Raw genomic sequence first — 10,586 nt, forward strand, 5'->3', positions numbered from 1 at the left:
ACAGTGACACAGCGAGGCGACAGTGACACAAACACACTCTTGACACAAGCCCAAAAAACCACCTCTTTCAGGTTGTTCCTACTCCACACACAGCCCGACTTCATTTTTTATCACAACATCCATGACATTTCTCATGAAGGGATCGTTGTCTTGCTCAATGGCCTTTGTCAAGGTATAAAGGTCTTCAGCGCCGCTTGATTGACAGGTGTCATCGCCCTGCGCAGAGGAACAATGCGGAGGCGGGAGAGCAGGGAGCTAACCTTTAGCCTCCTGCTCCGCCCTACATCATGGGCGCCAAACTTTCTCTCAAGGGAACAACATTTTCCCTGTCATCTAATCTGATTTGTGCACTAGGGAAGAGCTAATCTGATGATATTTAGCTGTGTTTTATTAATCTTCCAACCCTCAGATGTCATGTGTCATAATAATAAAGAGCTTCAGCAGCAATAGGCATGTTAAACTTTTACTTTTTGGCGGGAAGCTCCACTTCAAAGCTCTATTGTGCTATGACTCCTACATAAAATTACAAAAAACTCTAATATTTATCTAATATAATCCATAACTACGACCTTTTATCATGTAACCATATTGTCATGTGATAACAACTAAAACCATCTCCGTGACAACTCCTTCCACTGAGGATAATGTGGTTGTACTTTGTAGTTTGCTCTTTCACGTATGGCAGGTGTAGCACCTCAAATCCGCAAATCTTACAACGGATTTCAATGGAGATCCGGAGTCATGGGGAAAAAATGTGTCAAAACATCTCAAAACTTCCCCTGGAACTTCTCAAACCTCTCCTGGTGCAAAACAAACACAGTTTTGCCAACAAAAAAAAAAAAAACCAAGAAACCCTGAATACTTGCTTGTCCTCCAGAGCTATGAGGAGGGGATTGCACAACACAGAAGTAGTTATTTAGCTATTTTGTAGAGAAATTGGGATCATGTTTTCATGACTTAAGACACATTTATCATGACTAGGTCACCACGCAGCATAATCCATTTCCTAAACTCCGCCATAAGTAGCTGTGTTGTTTTGTAGCTGGACTGAAAAGGTTTTTGCTTGTTTGGAATCCAATGTAACCTCTGTGAAACTGATTATCCTTCATTTGCGGAGCAGATACTTCTTTTCAGAGCTATTTTCGAGCCTGGCCAGAGTATTTCTTGATATCTAGCTCCAAATCTATTCCAATGCCTTTCCAGAGGAGAACATACAGTAGGAAATGATAAATGTCTGCGTACTGTGCATCTTAGTGCACATTCCACTCCTCTGGGTGGAGTTTCCCTCTTAAAACTGTGCTGCTATAGAATGAGATATATGAATTATACTTCTATATGGCCTGTAGGTTCCTCACTGTGAAACCCTGGGGTTGACAGGAAACAAATGAACATTAACATAACATATGGCGGACGCTTTTAACCAAAGTGCTTTACAGTACCATCTGAACGTGGGTGGGCCCCATTGGGAATCAAACACTAACAGTGTTAACAATGTTGGTGTCATGCTCCGCTCATGACCTCATTGACATTGTTTTATTTCGTGTGTTTATATCTTTGCAGTGCATTATAAATAAAAGCTAGGACTATTGTAGAAAAGGACATAAATGGTCTGTTTGCGCAAAAGACAGTGAAAAGAGCCTTCCTTACATGGGCATATAATATCTACGTGAAGTACACACACGCACACAGTCACATAAAAGTCCCTACTTGTCTGTCTCTTGAATCTCTCTCAGTTATGCTGCAATTCAAGCCTTTTGTTTAATAAACAATTTGTCAGTGATGTATCGAACTCCAGCTCTAATTTGATTGTCTGTGAAATGTGTATGGAGGTGGCTGCCTGCTCTCTCTCTCTGTGTGTGTGTGTGTGTGTCTCTCTCTGTTTGCACAGCCAACACTGATATTCTACCCTTTCTTTCCCCTGCAGGTGTGTGTGTGTGTGTGTGTGTGTATGTGTGTGTTTGTGCTCGCTGTCATGTGCATCTAAGCGTGTGTGTCTATGTGTGCAGGGATGAGGATGGAGCAGCAATCCTTACGGGTTTGCAATTACATCTAAACGGCATAATCGGACATGATGGATGGCTATTGCCTTTCCACAATGTCTAGACCTCAGCTCCACCAGCGCAACAAGGTTATAGGAGAGTGGGAAAGGATGAAAGATTTAATAGTTTTGTTCTGCTGCCCTCCGATCCAACTCCCTTTTTCTCCTTTGAAGTCCCCCTGTGGTGACCTCACCAATATTTGAACATTTTGACCACAAACGAATTGGCTAGTTTTCTGGGTAGAATGGTCTGAAAAACTTAAGTCTGCCATTTTATAGCAAATCCAGACAGATACAGAAGGACAACTGAATGTCTTGTTTTCACTGTTTTGTGATTTAATTCTGTTTCTTGCCTCTAAAAAGGAAACTGTGCAAGAATAATGCAAACTATTAAAATATTTAGCGGGCTACTTTGGCTACCAAAAACTAGAAAAAGGCAATGCTGGGATAAAATGACCCATTGCATATATTCTACTGTGAATTCTTGAATTTGTTTTCATCAATAGGTGGCACTGTGGGACCAAAAGTTCACTATAAGCACACGCTTGCAGTTTAGAGAGGAACAAACCACAAGTACAACTGGGTAAGTACAGGGTGGTAGGTAAAATAAGGTGTGTTGCTCTGGTTCTTGAAGCTCGACTCTCCCTTATCCCTGCTTAGTGCTCTTCACACACAGAGGCAGAAGAGACAGAATGACACGGTTTATTCCAACCACAGCAGCCTTGCAAATTGAGGCCTTGAAGATGCCAACAGGATCAATTTAGGATGTGAGGTAAGATGTTAAATGGACAGAATAATTGGGGAGATTTCGCCCTGGCAATTTCTCGCAAGGTTCTTGCAATTATCCTGGACAATTGCATCCTTTGACTCGCCAGGTGCTTTAATTGAAATGAGAGCGGTTACAATATATAAGGCTCATGCATGAAAAACATTCATCTGCAAGAGCGTAGGTGCTAAAAGCAAGGGGGGGGGGGGGGGGGTGTACAGTAGATTAACAGACAGAACTCGTCTGTGCTGTCAACAAGCCGAGTAGTAAATAGAACAGGAGCGGTGGCTTTGTCAGCTGTACCTCGTAATTACCCAGATGGCTCGTGTGTGTGTGGCAAAAAGTGAAAAGCTGCGGCGGGAAAAGCAGCTGGTAAACGTAAAGCGAAGACGAGAGATTGTCAGACGCAGGGAAAACAGACGTCTTCCTCACCGAGGCGACGACGAATGGGGTCAGTCAGGAGCTGTTGCCACCCGCATCATCACCCACGAAGAAGAGGGGAAGCAAGAACAGAGCAGGGAGAGATATTTAGAAAATGCAACTTGCTTCCTGTCAAATGAATCTTTGATAGTGCTTGTTCATCTCGGCTCTGTGACATCACTGAGCTGGCAGCAGTGCCTGGCTTTCCCATGAGAGCCTCATTACCCACAATCCCAGAGGTTGACGACGATGTTGTCATCACCTGAAACACCACCATTTCTCTCTCTCTCTCTCTCTCTCTCTCTCTCTCTCTCTCTTTCTCTCTCTCTCTTTCTTCATCTCCCTCCTTCTCCTCTCTGTCTTTCTGCTTCGCTGATCAGGCAGGCGAAGCTGTCGCTCGGGAGCATCACACAGATATTCAGTAAGGGGGAAAAAAAACAACAACAAACAACTCAAAAATAGACATGATCCCTGGTAGAAATACACATTTCATGTCCTGGGTGATGCTGTCGGTGTTGGCGCTGCTGATGTGTAAAACAGAGAAGACAAGAGGAGAAAAGAGGGAGGAGAAGAGATGGAGGCATGTCCACCTCTCATCCTCCTCTGATCAACAGGCCCCTCTCGCAGCTGAGCCCACCTCACGCGACTTGAAATGAGCTTTGAACCTGCTATGAATGCTGCCTACCTGCAGGCCGGCAACGTTAATCACAGCCCTTTGATCACATCTATATTTTTCCAGACACGACTGTCATCCACTTGATTTACCAGCCGCAGAGATGAGGAAGACTTGTGCGAGGCAGTGTGTAGACTGGAAACAGGCGGCCTCATCGCCTCATCTCATTGTTGTTTCATTTCTGCTGCTGTGGCAGCTGAGCTCAACAAAGGCGCAGCAAGGAGGAAGTTGTCCTCAGGCAATTGTAGTGGCCTGGTGCACATGCACCAACTTAGATTACACATTTCGCACAGTTCCACGTCTCTTCCCTGCTGTCTGACCAGCTCTACACTGTTATTCCTTGTATTTATCTTAAAGGTCCCTTTAACATTAAAAAACTAGCAGCTCCCCCTGTGCAGCAGGCTCTGCAGCCATCCATTAAAATGCAAACGCCCACGCCAATATGATCATTGGAAACATGGCAGAAACAAACGACTTTGTGAAATAGCCGCTGGCAGAGAAATCATTCTCACCCTAATGTCAGCAGCTCGCAGTTCTGACAGTGAAAAACAGAGCGGAGAGGAAAAGTAGTTTCACCCCCTCTCGACTCTCCCTGTGACATTCGAGAGAGATATTTACCTTGTAAAGATCTTGACATTTCGTGGCGTGCTCTAATAACATCCTGAAATATGAATAAGAGTACAGAGAGTGGAGAGGAGCCCCCGCAGAGCTTTTGTTAACAGGTATTGATTGATACTGTTGGGGAGAAGGAAGGAGTGGGGAGGGGCCACAGGAGGGCCACAGGGAGCCACTCTTTACTGATCATCTGTTAACCTTGTCAAAAGATCTCTGCCCGCTACCTCGAACTGGCCGGAGGCATCATCGGCGGTCATCAAAGAGGCTGTGATTTCCTCATCAAAGCAAAAATCCAGGCTAAAGCATAATTCACACGTTAGCCGGATGATGTTGGACATTTGAATCAATATTTGGATGCAGCTAGCAGCAGCAGTGACGTTATTGCTGTGAGACAGGAAACTGAAATCTTTGAGAAAAGGCTAATAGCTTTCTAATGTGCTCAGGTCTTTCAACAACAACTTCTATTGGATATAATACATTTTCATATTTTTCATCTTTCTCCTATTCTTATTATTTTCTTTATGCTGTGTGTTCTATCTTATTAATACTGCAGCATTTTGAGTTTCACTATGAATGACGAGTGCAGTACAAATTAAACGTATTATTATTATTAAAGAGATTTCTTACTTATATAAGTACTTTGACATGATGAGACTTGTTTGTACTGTGTTATGCAATCATCTCCCATGTGGGGTCTTATCAGCAGTTGTTTTATGTTGCACCGATTTGACATACACTTTGATCATAAGTTTTTATTGTCAATCTGTCTTCAAAGCAAACCAAATGGCCTTTTGATGGAACAACGGTTTGAATTGAATTGAGCTAAATTGAATTGGTTGAGTTTATCTGAGAGCCAGACGCCACTGAAGCAGGCTGCAGTCTCTGCATCGAGAGGTCAAACCAGGAACTGGCAGAGCCTTGTTTGACTATGAGATTATTTACCACTGTTCTCATACATTGTATTTCCACTCAGTAACTGCAGACTCTTGTTTCTATACCTAGGTCAGGGTTAAAGAATTTCAAATGGTGACCTCCTGCTCCTAGAACAAATATGGTGTATTAAATCAGTCATAACTTGAAAATAGAGTTTTATACTTGTCATTTTAGTTTTGTAAGCTTGTACATTTAAGTTTGAACCTGCGAACTATGTTCTGAAAGTTTTGTCAGGTCTGTGCTTGCAGACTCGAAAGCCTGAAAATGAAGGTTTCTGTCTGTAAATTTTCCAGTTTCACTTCCATTAAACTTAATATTACAATGTGTGAGGCAGAAAATCATGCAAGTATATATGTATCTGCGCACTCACGGACATCTGACTTTTAACTTTTTATCTTTGGTATGAACGAAAGTAGATAAAGATAAACTCAATAGCAAGCTAATGCTAACTCTGTAACATCATGTTAACATTATGAAGCTGGCAATTGCTCCCATCCTTTCAGGATCAGGTCATTTTACCTAGCTCCGTGAAGACTGCAGAATTGAGCTTGATGGCAAAAGAAATGGCTGCACAAACTTGCGAAGAGTTTACAAGTAGAAACCTAAATGTTCATAGTTTTAAGCCTGCATGCGCATACCTGAATATACAGACTTTCAAAACAGGTACAATCTTAAATATACAAGCTTAGGATAAAAAAAACAACAACTATATTTTCAAGCACACCCTTATGAATGATTTATTATTGCATATGTAACACATTCGGAGGGATCGGAGTCTTGCTCAAGGACACTTCAACAGGGTAGATTCCTGCTGAAATGCAAGTCAAAGTGCAGGACTTGAACTAAGACACTCTGCAGCCCGACTGTAAGAGCTGATCTTTATTGTCGCTGTGATCAAGAGGAACCTCAGGGAATTCAAAATGAGCGCATACATTATAGCATTTTATTCAAAACCTCCAGGACCGCGAGATGAGTGCATACATTAATATATTTTATTTTAATGACATGTAATTTGTTGCACACAATAGCTCCGGCTGATTTCTCCTACCATGATACTAAAATGCAGTTTAAAGTAATTATGAGAGATTGTTTTTAATGGAAGATAAATGGCTTACTGCAGGCTTCAGCTGAATCAATATTTTACTACAGTTTAAAACAGTGTTGCATCATTTGCTGAAATTACCACCATTGATTGGTTGCTATCAGTCATTTTAATTTAATTTTAAATGACTGTAAGGGAGGATGGAAAACTGACTGGGATGTTTCTTTGTTTGACAGTATATTGCTTTTCTTCTGAGGGATATTGGAGAGGAGCTGCAGAAAAACAAAGTAAATTTCCTCCCTGAAGCAATACTGAATAAACCGGAGTAATGAGTGCGCTTCAATTTTTGCTCCTTTCACTGTAATGTAATGACAACAGTGTTTGTTTTTCCTGTTTTCCTTGAAGTCTCGTCAAGTTTGATTTGCTGTGCTGCAGTCGAATGCCAAAAAACTGCCTCAATTAACATATGGGTCTGTCCGACTGAAGAATTTCTGCATAGCTCATTAAGTGTCAAGAGTTGCACCATATAGGCTAAAAACTGTGAGAGTGGGATGGTTGGGTATAAGGTCAAACACTCAAGTCAAACACTGTGCTAATGAGCTTGAATCATGCCATTGACCACCCACGTGCTGTTGACTCACAAGCATTTATTGATTTTTTTTGGCTCGGACAAGCTGTTCCTCCTCTGCCCACTCAACGACCTTCCATACTCATCTTTTTCTTGATCCCTCTCTTATCTTTTAATGTTTTCTCTGACCTTTTCTTCCTCCGTTTCAACTCTAAACTTTCTCAAACATGACGGGTCTTTGATTTCTGGAGTTCTGCTCTCTCTTAGGGCGTGACCGCCCGCAGTTGGAAGGGATATCGGATAACAAAAAAAGCTGCTGATTCAGTCCTTGGCACCAACAGCGTGTTCAATCCGGGATCACCTGGAGGGCAGCTGGTCTTACCTCAGTATTGCTGAAGTAATCAAGCAAGACACTGACTGTTCCACCGCAGCCTCGCTGACATTCTGACCCCTGACCTCTGATGAAATACATATTTGTAGAAGGACTATGTGTCCTTTAGTGTCATCCAGTGGGTGGAACTTCCAGTACCAATCCGACTGGAAAGGGCAAGCTAACTTTTCTGTTTATGTTGTAAAACTGCAACAGCCCGGTCTCTTGAGACTGTAAGAAATGAAAGTCATGTGTCTCAGGTGAATATAAAGATTTTCAAGTGTGATGACCTGGGTTCAATGACTTTGAAGTTTATCTAATTATGACTAAAGCCTTTCTCAGAAATGTACCAAATGGCTTTGGTTTTCCTAATTATAACCAAACTTTAAAGGGCCTAAAACTTAACTTAAAGCTGCACCAATAAACATTTCTATATTAACGATAGGTCAAATGACTATGTTTAATGAAAAGGGAGTTGCTAATAGTGACAAATCCACCATTAATCATCAACGAAATCTGCAGTTGTTCACAGATTTACAGAGCCTTTTACCTTCTTTTACCTAATTGTTTTTACAGCTTTTTTTAAGTAAAAAGGCTCTAATAGACCCACTGTATGCTACTTTTGTAGCACCAAACAACAGACAGACGAAATTATCGAATATCTGGTGAACATAGTGGAGCGTTTAGGAGCTAAAGAGCCAGATATTTCCCTCAGGACTATGTGGAGACCACACCAGAGCTAAAAAGAGAGTGAATATTGGGTTTACATTCAAAATATGACTCCAAATGAATGCTAATGTTGGCAATTGTATGTACGGTGATAATATGTTGTGACAGATATAATATTTCAGCTTGTTCCACCGCCCCAGTTGGCCAAAAAAAATCAATTAATGCAGCTTTAATTTAACTGAACCTGAAGAATGAGCAGGCATGTAGTCGTGGTGATCAGCTTTTAATTAAGATTTTATCTATTTTTTTGGCATTTTGCTTGTAATTTATATCTTAATTTTTTACTTTAGTTTTATTTTTTATGTTATACGTGTAATTTAATTGAATAGAATAGATAGAGACAGGAATTTCCTATATATTGACTATTTTTTCAATATAAATACATTGTAAATAAACTTAAACCAAAGTTGCTAGCATATAACTTTGCAAACTCGCCTATATCTTGATTGCCTGTCACTGGGCCTTGTGTGTGTGTGTGTGTGTGAGAGTGTGTGTGTGTGTTGGATGAGTATTTCTGTGACAACCTGATTTACAGGCCAATGGTGTGTTTAATGGAGCCGATGAAGCAATGATCGCTCATCCAATCCTTTCTCCCCTTCTACCCTTTCTGCCTGGGCCTGATACTACCAGCCATCTCTTAACACACACACACACACACAAGACATCTATGTGATGCAAGAAGGTGGTCACACATATACCCTAAAGTCTACCGATACACGCACCCACAAATCCTGCTTTATAGGGGATAATCCAATGACAGCCAATTTGCTGGAGGGATATACTTTTTTTATTTCATTCTTTATTTATCCATCGCTTCTGCTTTTACAAGGCAATTTGTTAGGTGGCCAGCTGGAGGAGGGAAGTATTAACCTAGACTTCCATTACCATGCCTTCCACCTCTCCTCCTACTCTCCCTCCATCCCCATCGCCCGCTCATCCTTTTAAGATTAAGCCAGCCCCCCCCCCCCCCAAAAAAGGGGGTCCAGTGTAATCATGAAAGTGTCACATTTCAGCTGAGAGAAGAGGAAACCGTGGCTTCAGGGTCACTCTAAAATTCTCCACTCTTCGCTCTCACTATTCTTTTTTTTCCTCTCTCTATCGCCACCTCTCCCAAACCACCCACCCACCTGCTCTCCCTACATCTCTTCATCCCCTTCCCCCTCACTCGCCCCTGTTCTTTCTTTCTTTCTTCATTTCGATCTGTTTCACTCCTCTTTGCTCCTGTTTCTTCTCGCCTTTCTCTTGATTTTGTCCTCACTTTCTGTCTTTCTGTCTGGTCCCCTCTTCCATCCCTCTCCAGTCTCGTTACGCCTCCACCTCCTCTCTCTCTCTCTCTCCCTCTCTCTCTCTCTCTCTCTGACAGTGGTTCAATAAGCAGTGCCTCTAGAGTGGTCTTGCTCAGTCAGTGGCCAATTACCCAGTCACACTGCCTGTCCTTTGGGACGGACAGGATTAGCAGGATCTGTCGTCTGACCAGACACACACACACACACATACACACACACACCTGTCACTTAGACACGGACAGACAACCTGTGGGTTCTTTTTTGTCCATGGTGGAAAATATATTAAAAAAAGGAAAGCTCAGGCTCCACCATCTTTTCCACCAACGGCCAATTTGACAGGCCAGTGAAGAGAAGCGCAGAGAGGCTGTGCAGAGGAGGAAATGTATGCTGTATCAAATGCATAAAAGCACAGAACAAGCTCCACTGGTGCAAGTGGTCAGTGTGTGGTGCTGGTAACCAGCAGAGCAACGCAGGGATCAGACTTCACCTGGAGCAGGTTTTTGCTTAAAGAGAAGCTAGCTCAAGGCAACTTGAATTTGCAACTTGATGGCCACAGCAGTGCAGCCGGTGGACGCAGCAACGGGAACTTAATGTCACTCACTTCTGCTTCCCTCAAGGCTCAACTTCTTCCTAGTTCTAACCATTTCCCTCTCGGTGTTAGGAATCAGCTACATTCACACGAACGGTGAACGTTTTTGATAAGCTGCTAAAAGATTGATGCAGGTTACTTTACCAAAAATCAGTATTTTGACCCAAAAGATCTTATAGTATTGAATCACAAAGGTCTAACTTGCATATTCTCAAACATAAAATAACACTTGTCCATCCAGACAGTTACAGCATATTTATATTAAAGGAATAGCTCAACATTTTGCAGAATAATACAGATGCTGGAGCCAGCTGCCAGTTAGCTTAGCTTAGCATGAAGACTGGACCCAGGGAGAAACAGCTACTCTGGCTCTGAAAAAAAATCAGCTCACCAGCACCTCTAAAACTCACTAATTAACATGTTATATCTCGTTTGTTTCATCCACAAACCGAACAGCACACACACTTCTCTTCTCTGCACTTCCCTGGTCGCCTGGCAACATCGCGGTGACGACGAGCACTGTGTCAGTAATTTGGATGAACTGACCCTTTATCAGC

This window comes from Thunnus albacares, chromosome 24 (genome assembly GCF_914725855.1).
Source record: "Thunnus albacares chromosome 24, fThuAlb1.1, whole genome shotgun sequence".
In the NCBI taxonomy this organism is placed as follows: Eukaryota; Metazoa; Chordata; class Actinopteri; order Scombriformes; family Scombridae; genus Thunnus; species Thunnus albacares.